Genomic DNA, 24,362 nt, shown 5'->3' on the forward strand with positions numbered 1-24,362 from the left:
TTCAGGGTAACTATTGTGGTTTTATTTTCCTAAAGTTACATTTATAAATAGTATTTTAATTTTTTTCTATTCTAGAGGAAAATATAGTTTGGCCTGACCTATGCCTACTTCAGTTAGGGATAAAATAACGATCTAATTCTGCTTTAAGAGAAAATACGTATGTCTAGAGGTTTTTAGAAATAAACCACAGTTAGATAAAGTGAATTTATTAATCAGAATAAATAATCAGGAGTTGGCTTTATGCTCATAACTGATAGAGATTAATTTCTAAACTTCAAAGGGCATGGAAATGGCATTTTCAAAAATCAAAAGAAAACTAGAGGATTTTGGGCAAATGCATTTTAAAGGCATATCTTTTCTTTTGATTCAGATATTCTTATGCAATGCAAAACTTTGGAAAGGCATGAAAAAATGAGTTGTAAGCATAGTAAAAAGTAAGTAAGCATCCACTTAGATTCTTCTGACAATGTTGAGGTAACTTTTGAGTTGCCAATATAATTTAAAATACTGCTTTTACAAATTTTATTTTCAAGCATTAGCTTTGATATTTATGCATGAGAAAATGATAAACAACTTTCATTAGTTTTACAACTCCACCAGGAAAAAGGAATGTTTTTATTACAGTGTTCTTTCCTGTAAATGATAAATTCCTACTTATAAGATGAAGTGCCATAATTTCTATCTTTAAGAGAAAGAAATGTGTGAGTGTCATAGTCTTTTTGTAAACAGTGATACTTGTTAGCCCTATCAAGTGCTATTTCAAATCTCTGACAAAATTGTGTTCTAACCATTTCTGTATTAATCATTCTGTATTTATTTGTTAACATTGATTTCTAACATTTTCATAGTGTATGATCAATAATAAATCATTTACTTTTAGTGCTGATTAATGGAGATGAAAGATGAAGGGAGAAGACAGTAATGATAGAATTTATTAGAGTTACATACAGTATCTTAGTTGAACCAGTCATTAGCTGGTAGTTTAAGACGAAAGTATAAAAGCAGAAAATTCATAAAATAGTCTCAAAAGACTGAGCAAGGAACATTTCAAAGAATTTCAAATTTTTGTAGACTTTTGCTAAGATTGCTTTTATTTCATTAAGTGAAAAATATATTTTGCAATTTCATCATGTATTAATTATGAATTTTTGATCACTAGAGAAATATACAGGTATAGCCTAGATGTGGTTCACTTCTATAAAAGTTATCCTTTTATGGAAATATGTTTTTTAGCAACTAGACAAAGCAAGTGGCATTTTCTATCTAATTCTAATTAATCAATCAAGCAAGCAAACAAGCAAGCAATTAATTCTGGAAGCATATTTTTGGTTCCCTACCATGTACCAGCTCTATAAAATACTTCCTAGTTAGCCAGGACACCATGAGCCAGTCTTTCTTGGATGGGTCTCATTTGTAAAATGTGAGTGTATCAGTTTTGTTTGTTTGTTTTGTGTGGTTTTTGGGGTGCTTTTGCAAGTGTAACATCTTATTTGTACTACTCTGAATCTACTATTCCCATAACGAAATAGATGGTATATTTTAAAACTCAGTTTATTTTTGAGACTTTACAAAGATATTACACTTCTTAAAGTTAGACATAACAAGGTTCCTTTGAGATTTTTAATTTTGAGGATAAAATCTCTGAAGGTACAGCCAATAACCTAAAATCTTGGGGCTTCATCATGCATTTGTACTAGTGTTAGAGTAAACTGAAAATGATTCTCTGAGTTAGACTATTGTCGGACTCATATTTGTTCCCTTGGCTCATTTTTATCTGAAGTTTGAGTAATCACATATAGTATTTTGTCAGATTATTTTCAGCCTTCTGCATCTTGAGAAGGTAATAACTTTTCCCCAGAATCCAGACTTTTGCTAAACTGTGAAAGAAAATGTTCATCTTTAATCACTAAAATATAATATTTATGTCCCAACTTCTATTTAGGGAATAAAAATTAAAATTTACGGGGCGCCTGGGTGGCGCAGTCGGTTAAGCCTCTGACTTCAGCCAGGTCACGATCTTGCGGTCCATGAGTTCGAGCCCCGCATCAGGCTCTGGGCTGATGGCTCAGAGCCTGGAGCCTGTTTCCGATTCTGTGTCTCCCTCTCTCTCTGCCCCTCCCCCGTTCATGCTCTGTCTCTCTCTGTCCCAAAAATAAATAAACGTTGAAAAAAAAAACTTAAAAAAAAATTTTAAATTTACTTCTCTGTTCAGTATCTATCAAGTTTTATTATGTGAAAAATAACAGGTAATGTGGGATTTAAATTTGATTAAGGTTATTATTTTTCAACCCATAGGTCATAAGATTTTCTGGTCAAGAAATTATTTAATGGTTTCCAGCCAACTTTTAAATATTAATGATCTTAAAATAAAATTCAAATTTCAGAGTACATCTCATATAGTAAGAGTATATGCTGTTTCATTATATATGTGTGTGTTTATATATGATATATATATTTTACTGTCATTCATAAAATATTTTATGTTTAGCTTTGTTAATCTATAACATTACTGAATAATGTGTCTGGTCTCTATTTTTCTGGTAGTATATAGAAATTAATTTTATTGCATTTTGCTTTGGAATAGTGTTATCAGCTTACAACAAAGGGCATCGTAAAACAATAACAACTACTAGATGAAATCTGTTATTTATTTAATAAAGGAAGTGGTAAATACTATTATTCCTTGACTACTTGGACCATAGTTACTACTTTGTAAGAATCCATAGGAGAAACTTATTTCTTTTTTCTATGATAGCAATGATTCTTCTGACAAATTTCTATTTTTCCATGTGTGTGTATAGACAGATGGGAATCTTGTAACAAAATTTGTAGGTTCTTTTCTCATAAGTAGACAGGATCTTATGACTTGCATACTATTAACATTCACTTCATTTTACACATTGAACGTTTATCTTAGTTTTTCTCTGCTTTATTTATTTACCTATTTATTTACTTTAATCTTGGCTTACAGTTAGAATTTTTAAAATTAGGTATAGAATAAATAAATCCATATATAGATGCACTCATATATCAACCTAAGGAATAGAATTGGGACTTGATCTGCTTCTTATGAAGATATTATAATAATCAACTAATAGGTTGATACTTTCAAGCATGGCCTTGAACACAAGTTACAACAAACTAGATAACTTAAATGTTTTGGCTAGGCAATTACCCTTATATGCTTGGGTCCTTTCTTTAAAGAATTATAATAAATATCTGATTTTATAAAATGTATCCAACATATGAAAATATTATCATTTAGTGTTTATAATATGTTTAGCATCAATATTAAGATTGTAGATTCTGGAGGCCAAATCCAGGGATTTCAATTGTTCTGTGTCACTTACTAGCTATGTCTCCTGGGGCAAGGCATTAACACTGTATCTGAATACCTCCTTCTTAAAGTGAAGACAATAATGGAATCTATCTCTTGGAATCATTTAGAAAGTTAAAGCATTGAATGCATACAGTTCTGAGAACACTATTCAGTTCATACAAATAGCTGTATAAGTTAGCAATTATTCCCATCCTATTCCTGTCCAACACCACAGAGCTTTGCAGAAAACAATTCTTTTAATGCCTTTTCTCTTCTGTTACTTTTGCAAGCCTCAGATCCTCCTTCTACATTTCAATGATATGCCTTTCAAAAAGTTCGGAAAACCCTGCCACTTGGTTCAGTAAATTGGTTTCCTTAATCCTCTTTTTTTTCTAGTTTTAAAAAACTTCAATGGAGCATTGCTTATGTTACAGAAAAGAGGGGAAATCTTAAGCAAGTGAGATAGAGAAATGATGAGAAAGATTTCCAGATGGGAAGAATATATACTTGCTCTGTGAGTTCTGGCATCATTTTGATTTAAGTACTTGCCTTTATCTTTTGCTTTTAAACTGCAGAAATGTTTTATACTTAATAATTTTATTCATATATCCATCTTTCTTTTCTGCCTAAGACAGTACTCAGTGTACAAAAATGATGTATATATGTTTTCCAGTTTTCACTACCACCGAATATTAAGACTTCATACTTTTTATGGTTCTTAATGAAGTGAATATGCTTTCTTTTCTAGAAGCTTATTATCTCTCCTCCCATCTACTTTCCTACCTCTCCTAATTTTCTCTCTCTTCCAAATTTTGCATTCCATTTTCCCTTATATTTAGTCTTACAAAAATAATGGTGCTGTTCATTCCCTCGCATAGAATCTCCCCTATAATATTGTGAGTATGTACATTAGCTATGGTCTTGTTCTCAGAGACTCATTACTGAAGAATCAGTCTAATGAGCATTGTCCTTACTTACCCTTTATATAGGAGAAATCAGAAAACTATGGGATCAAGTTAAGATCCTGTCTTTGAAAGAGACTAAGGCCACTGCTGTAATTGGATCCATGTGCTAAGAATGTCCAGAAGATGTTCTTTTCCTCACACTGTTCCTTTCAGAAGAGTGAGCTTTTTGAGTTCCCTAGATGTGATGTATTGACAGCTCCTTATCTTTTGTCTGTCTACTTGTCCTTCAGGTATTAGCTCAATCTCTGCCTTTTCTAAACAGACAGACCCGCTTTTCCCTGGCCTAAAGTTCCCTGAGACTAGAGTTTCTTTTTTCATCATTGTATTTACAGACACTTTTGAACTAATTGTACTATAGTGGTCACTATTAAACTGGCTGAATAGATGAATTAAAGATGAGTAGGATTAAATATAGATCTTCCCTTTCTGATTAAACGCAATAAAATATTATTGACTGGTGTAGAAAAAATAGCATTTTTTTTTTTGGTATTTGACATAGAATTCACTCTTTGGAGCAACATAAAACAATAAATAAAGTCAAGAAATTCATTTCTATGTATTACTTCTGAATATAAATTTTGTAAAAGTCAAATGGAAAATGAACTGGCCTCAACTGAATAAAACACTTGGACATTTACTACCAGTATAGTAATTTACTAAAAGTTTTGCCTGTTTTAATTAAAAACTGAGGAATAATTAAAAGTTACTGTATGGCTGCTATAATATTTAGTGCAGGCTTTTCTATTAAATGTTCCACAAACTATTCAGAGAAAACATCTAAAACAAAGTAGCAAATAAATTTGGGAAATGTTGCATACATTACCTTGTCTTAGAGAGTCACAATTCACATTAGCTTATTAAAACCCTTGAGAAAGGGCACCTGGGTGGCTCAGTTGGTTGAGTGTCCAACTTCAGCTCAGGTCATGATCTTGCAGTTTGTGAGATTGAGCCCCACAGCTGTCAGCCTGTCAGCACAGAGCCTACTTCAGATTCTCTGTCCCCTTCTCTCTCTCCCACTTGTGCTCTACCCCCAAATAAATAAATATTTAAAAAAGAACCCTGAGAAGTCTTACAATAAAGAGATGTGTAACTTTTACAATATTTTTGCTAAATGTGTTTGACCATATTAACATCCCAGGGGTTAGTTAGTGTTTCAAGAAAAACACTTTTGAGAACACTGATATAGTGAACAATTTGTATCATTTTTATGTACATCCTGAGGAAGGAAAATAAACACAGGTTCTTAAGAAAAACATAGTACTCTCTGGCGAGTTGAATTCCTCATAATAGAAAATATTAAAATTAAACTTTTAACACAAAAAATGACCCATAGGAACTGTTGTCCTAGAGTTAGGCATCTGGGAAAGTAAATATAAAAGCTGATCTGAAATTATGAGATCAATAAAACAGGAAATGGGAAGGATGAATCTAACAGTGATTGCTTTCAAGGAGATAGTCATTAAATAAAGTGAAATAGGGGCGCCTGCATGGCTCAGTCGGTTGAGTGTCCAACTTCAGTGCGGGTCATGATCTCACAGTTTGTGGGGTTGAGCCCCGCGTTGGGCTCTGTGCTGACAGCTCAGAGCCTGGAGCCTGCTTGGGATTCTGTGTCTCCCTCTCTCTCTGCCCCTTCCCCGCTCGCATTCTGTCTCTGTCTCTCTCAAAAATAAATAAACATTAAAAAATATATAAATAAAGTGAAATAGAACTATAGGGAGAAAATCAGGCATTAAGAGTGGAATCAGCTTGAACTGAAAGACATGGATGCTCTTTACTTCAGGTGAAAATAACAGAGGATGAAATCTGCAGCTCTTCTTCATTGTCTTCCTCATGCATTTTTTCCAACCAGCAGCTACACATTTATTTTTTTTAACCTTACACCTTGAATAATGGCAAGTTTAGAGGCATATTAGATCACCATAAATAAGAAATATTTCCCCAAGGTCTGAGTCCAAGCATCGAGCTATTTTTGAGAACAGATTGATGATCTTTGTTTGTCAGTCCTGCCATATGGAAGCCGTAAGTACTGAAGTCTCTCAGTGTAGTGTCTATGTTAGGAAAATGTGATCTCTTAAGTACTATGGAAGGCTTGCAATCTCAATGTGTAGTATTCTAAAGTTATATATTTTCTTTACTACATTCCATATCACCTAGTAACCCTCTCTAAAGCAAAAATGGAAGCATATTTCACTGGAAATATTTTCCTAGGAACTAAAGAGGAATTTTTATAGATATTAATGCCAGTTGTTGGGAAAGTATTGTTAAATTCTAATATTTATCAAGAACAATCACAATGGAACAAATAGAATAGAACTGGGAAACAATATCAAAGGTCAATTGTTGATTTTATAATGGAATTCTGTTTTTAAAAAATATATAAACAAGCCAACCAAAAATTTCTAGCAGCTTCTAAGGGGTGGGATCGGGATGCCTAGATGTCCTGGAAACTATGGCCACAAGCTATTCTCACTTATTAATGTCTTATAAAAAATAAATAGATTAGGAATTCATTCATTCATTTATTCAAAAACCATGTGTTAAGTACCTTTGTAATGACCATCAGGCTAAGCACTGAGAATATAGTAGTCAACCTGGCAGATATTAAGGTTCCAGAACTCAAGAATCTTACCATCTGTTGGGGAATATAGAAACGAAGATAGGAAGATAAATTTTGTAGAATATATTCCATGATACCTTGTATGAAAAAGCTTCTATTAGAGGAGGGTATGAGTCAGAGAAGAATTTTCAGAGAAGCTGACACCTAATTTACAAGCCAAGATTTAAGTAGGTGCTAGAAAGATAAGGATGAGAAGAGAAGATGGATTAAAACAGAGAAAAGAAAATTATGTGTAATGCCTTGAAGGTAAGAGAAATCACACAGTGTAATAGATGGGAGCATTCAAGACTTGAAATGGGACATAGAGTACTAAGTTATTGTAATGTTCAATTAGAAATATGAGTTGGGACAAACTGTGGGAAAGGCAGGAAAGAGAGAATGAGTAGATGGGTTTGAAACATATTTAGTAATACTAATAAAAGGTAGAAGAATATCTAACCATGATTCAGTACTGCCTGTTAGACACTGTAGTAAATGCTTTTCGTGAATTATGGTATTTATTCCTCCAAAATGTCTATTAATTAGATTTTTTTAATTAAGACCTTTTTTTCAAAATAAGAGCTTGATTCACAGAAAAATCAAGGGAAGATACAAAGATTAGCCCCTGTTCCCATGCATGGCCATTCCCCTTATCAACATTCCCCACCAGAGTGGTACATTTGTTAGAACGATGCACCTGCATCATTATCACCCAAGTCCAAAATTTACATCAGTGTTCATTCTTTAGTGTTGTACATGCCATGGGTTTAGATAAATGTATAATGGCATGTATCTACTACTATTGTATCACACAGAGTATTCTCACCACCCTAAATATCCTGTGTTTCTCCTATATAATTTTTAATTATTATTTTGTCTCCCCTATGGTCAATGGGAGGTTCTTCAGTTAGCTACTAAGTCTTTTTGAAACACATCACTCTGGGAGTCTTTCGCCTCTCTAGTGAAACTTTAAAATAAATTTGTCAATATTCACATCGTAACTTTCAGGGATCTTGACTGGGATTGCATTGACTCTATAAATTAAATAGAGAAGAACTGACATTTAACAATTCTGAGTCTTGCTATCCATGAATGTACAATATCTCTCTGTTTATTTAGTTCTTCTTTGATTGAGGTAGATATTTTTAAATGAGAAACTTTATTTTTAAATTATGTCTTAAAGAAACTTAAAAATAAAGATCCAAGGCTCAACGAAACTCAAGGTCATGTAACACTAAGAAGAGGAATAGGGATTTAGATCCAGGCTGTCTGATTCTAAAGTCCACTCACTTCAGGACACCTGGGTGGCTCAGTTGGTTAAGCATCTGACTCTTGGTTCCAGCTCAGGTCATGATCTCACAGTGTGTGAGTTTAAGCCCTGTGAGCCCTGTGTCAGACTCTGTGCTGACAGCGTGGAGCCTGCTTGGGATTCTCTCCCTTTTTATCTGCCCCTCTCTTGCTTACCTTTCTCTCTCAAAAAAAAATTAATTAAAGAAATTTTAAAGTCCATTCACTCCTCCACTGCTTTACCAGAGAAGCAATTAATTTGGTGTAGGGAATGGATGAAGAGAAGGGCTAACATACTGTGTTCAGTTTTCTTGTTTGTGTAGCTGGGTGGGTAATGCCAGTCAATGAGACAAGGAACATGGTAAGATTATTAGGTTGTGAAAAAATGAATTTAAGGGTAACTATTCCATGAGATATTCTTGAGATATACAAGATAAAATATCTATATGATATAGATAGAAGTATATATGTATAAATTTTCATGAGATAGTTGAAATATACATCTGGGTTCAGAAAGGAGAATATACCTGTAAGTGTAGGTTTGGAAATTTGTTAGTATAATTAGAAGAGGAAAGTCAGAATTTATTTCCATTGGTGAGTCTAGAATACTAGCATCATATAAAAACAGTGATGGGGTAAAAAATATGCCTCAATTGATGACAGCTAGAAGGAACAGATACATGTTGCACCTCTAAGTGTTCTCACTAGGGTTTGTCATTCAAAAGAATGATTTGCAAAACACAAGAGATGCCCAGTTATGCATTCATTAATCCATTTAATCATTTATTTATCTGTGACACACTTAACTACTGTAATAACCTAATTCAAATGCACAATTTATTCAGAAATCCTATAATGGAAGATTATATGGTGCCAAATATATATTTCCATTTTTCTTTGCTTTTAGACCAGAACAAATGAGTTTCATTCTCTTCTGAGACCAGATCCTTTATAGTCATCATTTGGGGAGCAAAGTGACTCAATGAATCCGTGTATGTGGACACAGAGGCTAGCATGATTCAAAATGAAACTAAGCCTGTTTCATGTCATAGAGAACCAGTTGATGAAGTACTCACAAGCAAAAAGCACTTCCCCAAACAGGGATATTTCTGAGGGTTACGTGCCATCTCTCAAAACGCCACAGACTCACAAATATCATGCCAGTGCTGGTCTCAGAAAATATTTAAACTTCTATTAAGATGGAGGGAAGAAATATAGTACAGTTTTTAGAGTTGCAGAAATTACTCATAGCTATTATCAGCTGCTATTGTTTGCTTTTAATTCTTTGTATGTTTATAAATAAAATAATAATTAAAAATACCCTAACTTACAAAGATAACTATTGAATAATTCAACCAAATTTCTTGCTATAGTTTCAATGAAACTTTTTCTTCACGGACAGCTTAGTTTCTTCTATACATTCAAACTTTACATGACTGAATTACAGAAGGCTATGAATACGGTATTTGACTACTTTTATTCATCACTAATATCAGTGTAATTATTTTTCTTGTTGATATAGATGATTTTGCTCAGACTATATGCATTGTTAATTACATGCATAATACTATTACACAAACACACATGTCACAGATCTTGTGTAGGGATTGAACATATTCATAATATTATTTTTGAATAGTGTGAAAACCAAACTGGGACTCTTGACAGATTTTGGACTTATTCTTTCAAATTGCCTGGGAACCAGATATATTTGATTACTGAAATCTATCAAGAATATTCCTTTGAATTAAAAAACCTCCACATTGTTGGTGGGAATGCAAATTGGTGCAGCCACTCTGGAAAACAGTGTGGAGGTTCCTCAGAAAATTAAAAATAGACCTACCCTATGACCCAGCAAGAGCACTGCTAGGAATTTACCCAAAGGATACAGGAGTACTGATGCATAGGGGCACTCGTACCCCAATGTTTATAGCAGCACTCTCAACAATAGCCAAATTATGAAAAGAGCCTAAATGTCCATCAACTGATGAATGGATAAAGAAATTGTGGTTTATATACACAATGGAGTACTACAGGGCAATGAGAAAGAACGAAATATGGCCCTTTGTAGCAACGTGGATGGAACTGGAAAGTGTGATGCTGAGTGAAATAAGCCATACAGAGAAAGACAGATACCATATGGTTTCACTCTTATGTGGATCCTGAGAAACTTAACAGAAACCCATGGGGGAGGGGAAGGAAAAAAAAAAAAAAAAAAGAGGGTAGAGTGGGAGAGAGCCAAAGCATAAGACTCTTAAAAACTGAGAACAGGGGTGCCTGGGTGGCGCAGTCGGTTAAGCGTCCGACTTCAGCCAGGTCACGATCTCGCGGTCCGTGAGTTCGAGCCTCGCGTCGGGCTCTGGGCTGATGGCTCAGAGCCTGGAGCCTGTTTCCGATTCTGTGTCTCCCTCTCTCTCTGCCCCTCCCCCGTTCATGCTCTGTCTCTCTCTGTCCCAAAAATAAATAAACGTTGAAAAAAAAATTAAAAAAAAAAAAAACTGAGAACAAACAGGGTTGATGGGGGGTGGGAGGGAGGGGAGGGAGGGGAGGGTGGGTGATGGGTATTGAGGAGGGCACCGTTTGGGATGAGCACTGGGTGTTGTATGGAAACCAATTTGACAATAAATTTCATATATTGGAAAAAAAATAAAAATAAATAAATAAATAAATAACTTCCACATTGATTCATAATAATTTGAAATCACCACAGTTAGTATAAACACATTATCCTATTCACTTTGGTAACAGGGTTAGGGAAGAGCTCTTATTCAACAGCCCTTCCATGTGGAAGGTTATCTATTAAAATAAATTCCTGGTCTCTCTCTACTCTGTTAATCTTACATCTATTAGCTGGTTAGTGAGGTTGAAAAGAGAAATTGGTTATGAGTAGCTACCTCTCTTCATCTTCTTGCATCTTGGGAATATGCACAGAAGCAGCATTCTTCTGTGCTGCCTCTCTCTGCATTTTGGTTTATAAGAAAAACAGAGCAGAAAGCAGGTCTCTTGAGTGCAGACTCCCAGGAAGAAAAAGATAGGAAAGAGCTGACCTACCTGTGAATAATCAGTCTAATGATGGACCATGATCAGAATTAGGAAGTTCATTTTGTTCCAGTGTGCAAGCCACATTATAAGACTTTTGTTTCACTGGCAATAAAGATAAGATTTTGTCCCAGATATGATTTCTTTCATTTCTCAATTAGCTCGGAACTTGGGAAGAAGAGTGTCATATTTTGACACTCCTTAAAATTTCACAAGAGTTAAAAGAATAAATTCAATGAGAATATATGAGCATTTATGATATATTCATTATTGCCTTAGACGCTGTGGAAATAAAATAAAATATATAATATTTCCTGACCCCAAAGGCCTTATAGGGTGGAATGAAAGCCAATATATGTAAAGCAAATGGAGATTGAAGGGTTATGAATTCAGTAAGAATGTACAGAAAAGTGAGGCAGTTGGAGCTGGAGCAGTTTTATATAGTTTTATAGAATGACAGATAAAGGTAGCATTGATAGAGGACAGAAATTATAGATCACAGTTAATGATCGGGGACACTATAGTTTATTATTCTGGACACATGGACAATTCCTGTCTGATTGCCATGGAATGAAGCTTTAATTCTTGATCAAGATTGTTTTCAAAATAAAGAACTATGTTTATCAGGAACATGAAGTGAAACCACTTCATGTTTATATATATTTTGTAGTCTCCCCTTGGCTCTGAGTTTGATACACTGCTATGATATGATTGATCACGTTTGTGCATTATTTAGTTGCATTTTTACTGCGTGTGGCTTGGCAGTAAATATTCAGTCTTCACAACACCTTTGCAAAGAGACATTTGCCTAGGACTTTTTTCTAAAATCAGACTACACCCAAATCCCATGATGAACAAGTACAATATGCCAAAAATGTTATTATTTGTACATCACTACCAATAGACTTAGTGATATGTATTTCGCCCGTAATGGAAACATATGATAGCATTAAAGAAGGGAACCCTTTGAGATTCTTGTAATGTTGTTATTTTCAAACTGGAACGAATTCATTCTAATTTGTATACCTTATTGTTTGTCACACTGAATAGCCCCATTGGTTCTCTACTGAGCTACCTTACTTCTATTTAAGTAAATTTTAATTTTGATCACTCCAGGCAAAAGCACGTATATGATGAAGCGTTATCACGAATGACAAGATGGTGATAAATATGAAATTAAAGCAGCCTTCTAATTTCGTAGACTGTTTTCTATTATGCTTACTTGGCTCATGTTACTGGAAGCTCACAGAACAAGTGGCAGCCTAGTTAATCACAAGCATCACGGGGTAATTTGTTATGACAGAGCACCATGTGTGCTCATTAAATGCAGTCATTCTTTTATTTCTTTAATCTGACTTATGTCCTTTCATGATCCTTGTCTACCAAATCTGAAGATGATACAACAATAGAAAGAAAGAACTAATAGCCATGCCTAACATTACATAAAAGCACCGAGAGATTCTCTTTTCTCATTAAACATTTGGCAAATAAATGATTTCACTAAATGACACTGAAATGATCTACCTTTATAAATTATGAATTGATACACCATACATTGGCTTACCCACAGTGTAATGATGATGAAACTATTAAACAGAATACATACTACTCTAATTTTTTACTAAAACTGAATACTGTTACATTAAATATGGAGGATTCGCTAAACTGTACAGAGCCATTCTTCACAGTATTTATTTATTCTTTTTAATTTTTTTAACATTTATTCAGTTTTGAGAGTGAGAGAGACAGAGCATGAGTGGGGGAGGGGCAGAGAGAGAGGGACACACAGAAGCCGAAGCAGGCTCCAGGCTCTGAGCTGTTAGCACAGAGCCCAACGTGGGGCTCGAACTCATGAGCGGTGAGATCATGACCTGAGCTGAAGTCGAATGCTCAACCACCACCCAGGCACCCAACTCACAGTATTTAGACAGAAATTTAAGTATAGATTATAAAATGTAAGAATATGAATTATTTTATATTTTGTATCTATTGCTTTTTAAAAATCTCATAATTTTCTTTTGGATTTAGTTCTGTCTTAATTATTTAATCAAGTAGTTAAATGACTCTATTTGGACCTTTAGAGATGGCCCATACCTTGTGAATTTCTTGAGACAATTCAGTGTGTTTGTGCACATGTATAGGGTTAGTTTCAGACAAACTTGGCTTTGAATCTGGCTATATTGTTTAACTATTTAACCTCTGGCAACATAATTTCTATGAAGGCCTAATCTTCCTCAATATGAATATTAAAAGAAACAATTCTCTTAAAGCCATAGCATCTAATAGGGACATAATAATAAACAATCACTTGTCCAAACACATTGCAGTTTGGCTATTTATAAATAGATGATACCTGTATAGCTAAATGACAGAATGCGTTTAGGGAATAGTTTTGAGTTTTAGTAACAGAAAATCAGAAAAAGTTAAGATAAACAAGTATCAGAATATAACTTTGTCCCAATGAAGAGATCTAGAATTAGGCACACCAGTGCTGGGACATCAAGAAGAAGATAATAAAGACACAAATAACCATTTTCAGGGAAGAGGGCAAGATGTGTTTGTTTTAGAAGCTGTGACATTAAAACTAATAAGAGGATGATGGGGCACCTGGGTGGCTCAGTCGGTTAAGCGGCCGACTTCGGCTCAGGTTATGATGTCACGGTCCGTGAGTTCGAGCCCCACGTCGGGCTCTGTGCGGACAGCTCAGAGCCTGGAGCCTGCTTCTGTTTCTGTCTCCCTCTCTCTCTGCCCCTCTGCCATTCACTCTCTGTCTCTCTCTGCCTTTCAAAAATGAATAAATGTTAAAAAATAAATAAATAAATAAAAATAAAACTAATAAGAGGATGTTATACAAATGATGTCAATATATTTGATAATTTAAATTAAATAGATAAAAGAAAACTAATACTAAGATTCACGAAAATATAAAACTTTAATAGTCTCATTATTAAAATATTGACTCAGTCAACATCTTATGATGAGAACTTACTGCTCGTCTTTTGTTCAGTAGTGAGTTCAAATAAGTATTTCAAAAATAAATAATTTCAATTAAAAATTATCATACAGTAGTGAAAGAATCCCTAAAGTAATTTATGAGAGCAGGGTTTTTTATGATAATAAAATCTGACAATAACTATACAAGCATGAAAAATTACAGATTACTCTTGGTGTAAACATATATGTAAACAACCTAAACAATATATTGGAAAATTGAATCCATAAATACATAAAATTTTAAAATATCTTATAATGACCAATTTTGTTTTATCCAAGTCATGTGAGATGGTTTAATATTAGGAGATCAACCATTGGTATCATATTAACTCATTTAAAAACAAAGCAAAATTTAGGATGATCTTACTAGAGGTGGAAAAGCTTTTGGTGACACTAAATATTCAAAGGCAATTTCCTTTCTTTGATAAAGAATATCAACCAAAACAACTTATAATAAATATCTGTCCTTTTGAGATCTGACAGATGTTATTTATTGGCATTTGTATCTCATTATATAGTGGAGGTTTTAGCCAGAATAGAAAGGACACAAAAGGTAACAAAGGCATAGATAGGAAAGCTCAAATCTGTAGTTCTAAGATGATGTGATTTTGTGAATAAAAGATAAGATAATAGAAATATGGAGTATTAGAATTTAGAAGATAATTTAAAATTTTATTTCATACAAAATTAATATGAAGGATATAAAGCACCTAAAAATCAATCTAAGAAAATTTTGCAGAATCAAAGAATAGAATTGTGAAATTATGTTGAGATATGTTAGATAATTCTTAATAAACTAAGAGATGTATTTTGCTCATGGATTAGAAGTCCCAGTATTATAATGACATCAGCTCTCCCTAAATTCATTAACAAATTTAAAGCAGTCTTGGGGCACCTGGGTGGCTCAGTCAGTTGAGTGTCTGACTCTTGATTTAGACTCAGGTCATGATGCCAGGGTAGTAGGATCAATCCCCAGGTGGGGCTATGCACTGAACATGGAGCCTGCTTAAGATTCTCTCTCTCTCTCTCTCTCTCTCTCTCTCTGTCTCTCCCTCCCTCCTTCCTTCTGTCCCTCTTTCCTGCTCACTCTCTGTCTCCAAACAAAACAAAACAAAACTAAAAGATAAAACAGTTTCTGTCAATTCCAGTAGGCTTTTTTTCTTCCACAGTGGAAGTTGACAAGTTGATTCAACAATGTTTTAAAAAGTACAAAATTCTGAGAATAAGCCTAATATTCCTGAAGAAGTAGACTAAGTTGGAGAGATGTGCCTTATAAAGACAGTATATTATGGTAAAGAGATAAATAGATGAATGAAACAAAATTGAGGGTCACTGAACAAAAGAAGACTCATGTGGTCAATAAATATGGGATGAAGTTCTCAATTTCATTAATGATCAAGGAAATTACAAATTATAAACACAGTGGGATACTATTATGCATCTGACCAATGGACGTTTTTCAAATCAAACTTAGTGAGCTTTGTATCAAGAGTTGGAAAGTTTCTGGAACTCTCATACACTATTGATACAAGAAAAATGGTACAACCGTGTTGAGAAACCAGTTTAGCATGGTGTATTGAAGTCGCATACACTCATATTTTAAAACTCAACAACTTTACTCCCAGATAATAAATCTAGGGAAATTGTTGCTACTATAGACTGAATGTTTGTGTTCTTCCAAAATGCATATATTGAAGCACTAATCCCCAATGTGATTGCATTTAAAGGTTGGGTATTTGGAAGATAATTAAGTCACGAGGGTAGAGTCCTCATTAATGGGATTAATGTCCATATAAGAAGAGAAGACTGGAGCTCTCTTTCTCTGCCATGTGAAGATACAGGGATAAGATGATTATTTGCAAACCCGGAGCAGGACAGTCGCCAGAATCTGACCATGCTGACACCTTGATCTCAGACCTCCAACTTCCAGAACTATGAAAAACCAAGTTGGGGGGTTTAAGCCAACTAGTCTAAGTTATGTTTATTATAGCAGTCTTAGCCGAATGAGGCAAATGCATACCATATCCATAATAGCATCCACAAGGTGGAATAGCTTAAATGTTTGTTAATGTTAGAGCAAATAAAAGTGTCATATAGTCACAAGTGAAATACCATAATTCAATAAGTATGAATGAACAACAGTTATATGCAACCATATGAACAAACAGTTATGGTTAGAAAGAAGCAAATCATAGATGAATAGGTATAATATATTTCCATTTATGTATGGTTAAAAAATAGACAAAACCACATACGCATATGGGGAAGGTGGTATGCAGTAAAATTGAAATAGTAAGATAATGCTATTTTTAAGTATGTGCATATATATTACATGTGTGTATGCATTTTTAAAGTTATATTTACAAGTTTTGACAAATGTCCATTTTTTACTAGGTTACTGTGCACGATTGGGTTTAGAAGAGTGATAAATGCACGAAGTTGATAATGGGACATTAGACAAAACGTGTGTTTACCTAAAGGTACCGTGTATCTAAAAGTGTAAATATCCAAAGATTGCAAAGGTTGACTCTAAGCTTCTTATAATACTGAAAGGGAAGAAGAGACTAAGGCATGCAGAATTAACTCAGGATTTGAGCGGAAAATAGTTTGTCACAGATATGCTCCCTTCCTCGGATTAATTAAAACTCTAAAAAAAGATGGTGATTGTAAATTTGTTTATCTAGGGTAGCACTGCTCCTTTAAAAAGTATCTCCAATCTTCCCTAGCTTAAAAACTAATTATTATTTCCATTTCTCTGCTCCCACATCTAATCTTTAAAAAGCAAAAAACCCAGAAGACTTCAGTATCCTGAAACTTAGTGTGGGTGTGCCCAGTGAGAATCTTCCAAGGAGAGGATGTGCAGTTACCGCAACTGCTGAACTCCTTTGGCTAAGCCCTTTAACACTCTCCTTCTTCCCAGTAAACACCATCTTGTAATTCATATCGGTTAGGTCTCAGTACCATAGCATATTTAGCTTGCATTGCTCTTTCAAACTGGATGTCTATGTGCATTTGTTTCTGTTTTCCATTGGCTATATTCCAAATAACATTCACTTCTAAATTCAACACAGGAACAAGTATGCATATTCATGAATGTATATGTCTATATAAATATATATATTTACATACAGATATATACAAATATGTACAAATGTATATAGAAATATATGTATTTGCACACAGATAAATGCATGCCATTTATATATAGACACAGAAAAATATATAATCATTTTAACGTATAATAACAAAGTTAATGCTTAATGTATTTACCATTTATTTTAAGAAATAAAACAATGTTAGCTGCTTACAAAGACCATTTGTTCTTCACTTCTAGAGAAAGAGATATGTGATTAGGAAGAGCACAAATGGTCTTTGTAAGCAGCTAACATTGTTTTATTTCTTAAAATAAATGGTAAATACATTAAGCATTAACTTTGTTATTATACGTTAAAATGATTATATATTTTTCTGTGTCTATATATAAATGGCATGCATTTATCTGTATGCAAATTTCACTGCGTTTGCTTGTTTATTTAAAAAAAAAACTTTTTTTTAATGTTTATTTATTTTTGGGAAAGAGATAGAGGATGAGGATGGGAAGGGCAGAGAGAGAAGGAGATACAGAATCTGAAGCAGGCGCCAGGCTCTGAGCTGTCAACACAGAACCCAACTTGAGGCTCTAACTCACAAACCGCAAGATCATGACCTGAGCCCAAGTTGGACGCTTAACCGACTAAGCCACCCAGGCGCCCCTTTGCTTGTTTATTTTTAAGAGAGACCTCCAGGCTGTAGATTGGTGCTTATTCACTTTCTGTTTTTACCATAGTTCTAAAGGTCTTTGTTTTGTTTTGTTTTGTTTTGTTTTTCATCATAGCCTATGACAAAAGAAACTGGTTGGGTTTTCGTTGTTGTTGTTTGTTTGTTTGTTTTTTCATGCCCAGCATAGAGGCCAGATGATCACTTTGTAAAGTTATAGATGAAAGTGGCAGTTAGAAAAATGAAGCAGACACAAGTATTTATGTGGTACAACAGTCTAGGAGTATGTGGTCTACACAACATAGCCTGATAACTTCCAATGTTTCCTTTTATGAGAACCAGTCTTTACATCTGCAAAAATATTATACTGTAGTGATCAGAAGTTATTAGTGATGGCTCCATGATATTGATCATATTGTTACTAGAATGGGTCTTTGGACTCAGCAACAGTAGAAATGAGGCTAGACCCCAAATTCAGAAGCACAGGCAAGGCTTTACTGGGGCAACAGCTTCAGCCGAAGGTAAACAAAGCCAAAACTAAGGTGTCAGATGGTCTCCTGAAAGAATAGCCAGGGAAGTTTTAAAGGGGCTGAGGTGGGCAAGGAGTGATGTTTAAGCACATGGGAGCAGGAAATTCCAGAACCTTGGGCACACAGGAACAATTGACAAGACATGCTTCTTTGTTTGCATATTAAGTCTCCACTTTTGGGCGTTTTTCAGCATTATAATGATGAAAAATATCAGTAAAGGGTCACATTTGGTGGCAGTCTTATCTCTGCCAGTTTGAACTGGTCTAGGCTTGCTCCTGGCTGCTTTGCTCTTCAGGAAAAAACTGTAACAGCCAGCAGGGTGTTCTACAAGAAAAGTGATAACAGCCATGAGGGACTGTCCCGGGTGCCTAGGAGTTTGTTCCCAAGGTCCCTGACTATCTCAGTGCTGTGTTCAAGAAGGTTGGGAAACATAATACATATTAATAAAATATCCACAGATTTTTTACAGGAAAAAGAGAAAGCTTTAGTGCCTTATAAGGTAATCTTAAGTTATCTCTACACATTACAGACTCACGAATATACAAATGGCAGAAGCTTGGATACTTTAGTGCTACTCTCACTTTATGAAAGAGGAAATTAGGAACCAGAGATGAGCACTGATTTCCCCAAGGTCATAGTGCAAATGAATATAAAGCTGGTTTTATATAGCAGATCTCAATACCTTGGGTTTGCACCTCTCCCCTTACATTTATTCCCCAACTTATGGATAAAAGATGTGCTTTTAGATTTATACTCACCATCCTTGAGATACATCATAAAGCCAGGAATATATATATATATATATATATATATATATATATACACACACACACACACACATATATATATATATATATATATATAATATTATGAGCTAATATCAGCATGCTAGCTGCTGCTATAAACATTTGTAGGAGTATTAACTTACTTAGTATTTATAAAAACTCCAGACGTTAGTGTATCAGTGATTTATTGCTACAAAACAAACCAGCCCCAAATCTCTCAAGATGAAAACTTCTAACCATTTTCTCTGGCAGTGATTTTGTGGTTTAACAACTTGAACTGATCTCACTTGGGCACTGAGGTGTTTACATTCATCTGGTGGTTTAAGAGAGGTTTTTCTGTTTAAATGGCCTCAGCCATCTATCTGATAGTTGGTGCTGTTTGTGAGCTGGGTATCATGACCCAGATCTCACTTGGGATACTTCACCTGACAGCCATGTTCCAAGAGGGCAAACTTCAGCGCCCAGTCCTGTTTAATTTTGGTTATTGTGTATAATGAGGGCAAATGGGTTCCCAGCAAATATTTGTTTCATCAGAATCCTTAGGATTAGAATTCTGTTCTTTAGAAAATCAGCTTTCCTTAATTTTTTTATTTGTGTTTCCTATAATGATGTCCCTTTAGTCTTTGAGTCTTATAAGGATAATCTTCAATATGTCAAACAGTCTCAATTTTCTTGAATGAAAATTTTAAAAATTGTTTTGTTTATAATTTAATACATGATTTTGTTTACATTCTTTCAGAGAAAGGAAGGAGTAATTGTATTTCTTTTTTTAATATTCATTCATATTTATTTATTTATTTATTTATTTATTTTAACGTTTTATTTACTTTTGAGACAGAGAGAGACAGAGCATGAACGGGGGAGGGGCAGAGAGAGAGGGAGACACAGAATCGGAAGCAGGCTCCAGGCTCTGAGCCATCAGCCCAGAGCCCGACGTGGGGCTCGAACTCACGGACCGCGAGATCGTGACCTGAGCTGAAGTCGGAGGTTTAACCGACTGAGCCACCCAGGAGCCCCACATTCATTTTTTTTAGAGAGACAGAGACAGAGCATGAGCAGGGGAAGGGCAGAAAGAGAGGGAGACACAGAATCTGAAGTAGGCTCCAGGCTCTGAGCCGTCAGCACAGAGCCCGATGTGGGGCTTGAACCTACAAACCATGAGATCATGACCCTAGCAGAAGTCAGATGCTCAACCAACTGAGCCACCCAGGTGTCCAGGAGTATTAAGCATATTTCTATGGCCATTGTGCTTGTTTTGAAGTAAAAAGTAAATGAGACTCAGAAAGCAAAACCCCAGGTAAGTGTCAGGATAAGCCGCTTTGCTTTCTAGATCTCCCTTCCATCCAAAATTAATGTCCGTATGTGGAATTTAACAAACAAAACAGATGAACATATGGTAAGGGAGAAAAAAAGACAGGGAGAGAGGGAAACAAACCATAAGAGACTCTTAACCACAGAGAACAAACTGAGGGTTGATTGAGGGAGGTGAGGGGCGTGGGCTAGATGGGTGATGGGCATTATTAAGGAGGGCACTTGTGGGGATGAGCACTGGAGGTTCTACGTAAGTGATGAATTATTAGACTCTACTCATAAAACCAATATTAGAATGTATGTTAACTAACTAGAATTTAAATAAAACTTGTTAAAAAGCCCACAAAATTAGTGCACAAACTGTAGTGGTATTTTACTTTTTTTTAGTGAGCACAATCATTCTTATTTAGGCAAGAAACCACTCTTTTCTTTTGTAAAAAATTCTGGCACAGATGTTATAATCAAAACTACAAGTACATCAGGTGATTCTCAGCAGAGCTTTTAGCCATTAAACCAAATGAGTGATATGTCAGTTTAACAGACTGATTGTAATGGATCAAGCCACTTTGTTTAGGAAATTTTTAATCTAATTGTCTTTTTGATTTTAATTAGCATGGGCAGGGCTATAGGAAGACAGAGATTGTGTCTGAATTTTGCCTTTATAATAAATTCTCACATAAAATTGTTTAATAGTTACATCAGGATGATTAGTTTGGATGATAATAAAAGGGGAGCAGAACTTGAAAGTGCTAGTAAAATGGAGGTTTAGTGACATGTAATTTGTTTTACTGTAATGCTTAATGTTTCTGAACTAGAATAATGGAAACACTGTAGTAAATAGCTAGAATAGCAAATGATGACATAGGGTTTTCTCTTCAGTCAAAAATGGAATCCTTACATAATTTGGCTATTGTTGAAAGATGAATGGATAAAGAAATTGTGGTTTATATACACAATGGAATACTACTTGGCAATGAGAAAGAATGAAAGATGGTCTTTTGTAGCAATGTGGATGGAACTGGAGAGTGTTATGCTAAGTGACATAAGTCATACAGAGAAAGACAGATACCATATGTTTTCAGTCTTATGTGGATCCTGAGAAACTTAACAGAAGACCATGGGGGAGGGGAAGGGGAAAAAAAGTTAGGGAGGGAGGCAAACCATAAGTGACTCTTAAACACTGAGAATAAACTGAAGGTTGATGGGGGTTGGGAGGACGGGAGGGTGGGTGATGGGCATTGAGGAGGGCACCTGTTGGGATGAGCATTGGGTATTGTATGGAAACCAACTAGACAATAAATTTCATATAAAAAATGGAATCTTAGGCTTTCTCAATTTATCTGTTAGCTGTACTTTTGTAATTTTGCTCATACTTTATCTCAACCTCATGATTGGTCCCCTTCTTTCTCTTTACTTTCATCTAAGCAACCTCCTAGAATCACTAAGCTTTGGAATGGGTTTTCCTCTTCCTGAGTGTATTGTGTTCACAGATTTTATTTTCCTATTCCAGATTCTTATATAATTTACACAAAAGACCAACTAGAGATCACTATATCTGCTCTATTAATAAGACAGTTGGATTTCTGAATGCAAGTAGAACCTAGTGAGAGACTTTCTTCTTCCCTGAATTAAGTGTTCCCATCCTGTCATAGGTTCCACTGATGGAGCTTTTGGGATACAGTTTAAGGAAATTGTTGCTTATCACTTAGGAGCTAGGAGGCAAGAAGAGCTCTAGACCTTGTAAGAACACAAGTAGCAACAGAGAAAGCTAACCAAGAAACCAGACCTGAGGCATGTATACCTATGCTTCTCTCCCAATCTCATCATCCATCTGACCATACATTTTGGCAATAAATATATATTTAGTACCTTCTGTGTGCCTGACACAGTTCTAAGCACAGGAGATACAGTGGTGGACAAGACAGACTAGGTTCCTGCTCTCATAAGCGTTATAGCATAGCATGGGTAATAAAGAAATCTAGTAATCATCAGAAACATGGTTGGAAGAAAACTATCAGGAAAGTAAATTATAGGGATGAATTTGACTGATTGAAAGAGTAGTCTAGATTAAGTGGTCTTATATGACTTTTCTGAAAACAAAACCTTTAGGCTGAGGTCTTGAGGACATCTTGGAGCCAGCTATGTAGATATTAGAGAAAATAGAATTTCAAAATTAAGAAAATAACTAGTTCAAAGACTCTAAAGTGGGATCAAGAGTATATGTAAATGTTACTGATAGATGAGTTCTGGGGCTAGGCATGCAGGGTTTAATAGATTAGGACAAAGTATTTAGAGGTTTTTTATACGTATGTGAGGAGGATGTGGGAGGGGTTTATTAGGAGATTAAACGTGTGATATTATTTATATTCAGGCTGCCTTGGGAGGATTAGATTTGGAGGGTGGACTACAGCAAGCAGGGACTTAAGTTAGATGTCTGTTGTAATATTCTTGAGTAAGGATAATTGTGACATTGACTATAGTGGTGTTGTTGGAAATGGAGAGAAGCTGGTTCTGATCCCAAAGCAAAATGCTCGTCAAAGGATGGAGAATAGGGCAAAACGTTTACCCTTACACTCTAAATGGATGCACACTTTGTTGGTGCTCAATAAAATTAATAAAGTATTTCTGGTCAACTGGCACATAGTGGCTGACAAAAAAAGTCTTTTATCTTTAGCCTCAAATTGTATTTAATTTGAATAATATTCAAATTATGTTGAATAATATATTCACATGTATATATATTCAAGAATATATATGGTATTATAATAAATATGTTTTCCTCAAAGAAATATTTATTTCCAGAACCATACTATGAATAAGATAATGAGATAATGTTCTACTGGTATATTAGAAATGTTGAAGAATTTGCAAAATATAGGAAAAGTGAGATAAGATCGAAGAAAAAACCAGAGCAGAGAAAACTTTATTAAATATATATCCAATACAAAAGTAGGAAATTTTCCACTACTGTATCTCAGAAGAATGTCAAGTACAAAGAAAACATTTCAGGAAAAAGAGTTGCAGTTATCAGAGCAACTAATTGAAAAACTGTATTCTGAATACCTGAGTTCTTTGGGCCATTCCTTCGCAAACAGTATAAGAGTTATGTAGTAGGGGCACTTTCTCCAAGGCTGCAGCCCTAAGAATAACTTTATAAATAAAACAATTTGCTCAGGTAAAACTCCAGCCACACAGTTGGTGCTTGTAAAAGATGTACATAGAGCCTGGGCTGACTAGAAATCTTCACAGGAGAAAATTAAGTAAATATCAGGAGCAGTGGGTTCTGAGAATTTGCCCAAGGACAAACTTTCTGTAAGTCCCAACTTCTGATGTTAGAGTCTCAACCCCAGGAGAAAATGGGTTGGTGTTATGGCTTTGGAAGTAGAGGTAAGCATAAGATCATACATTAACCAGGTGGATTGAGTCCGAACACCTAGACAATCTATCTATACACTCTCCTCAGATACCTGCCTACCCTTAACAATATCACCATGCAAACACACTCACATACTAAACATGTGGGGTAGGGTTTTGAAGACGGGACTTGCTTTTATACACAAAAGAACAGAGATCCTCATTTGAGTCTGGGAAATGTTCAATCTTTTCTGTGGGTAGGATGAGAACGACTGAAGATTTGAAAAAAAAAAATTACAATCAGGAATGAGATACTCCCATTATAAAAATGACATTAATCTTCACATTGTTTATTTATAAAAACTCCTGCTATAGGAATGAATTTAGGCATCTGTTGGTCTAAAAGATGGTAAATATTTTTCTATT

This window comes from Puma concolor, chromosome B1, assembly GCF_028749965.1.
Source record: "Puma concolor isolate L17-30 chromosome B1, mPumCon1.1.hap2, whole genome shotgun sequence".
NCBI classification, from domain to species: domain Eukaryota; kingdom Metazoa; phylum Chordata; class Mammalia; order Carnivora; family Felidae; genus Puma; species Puma concolor.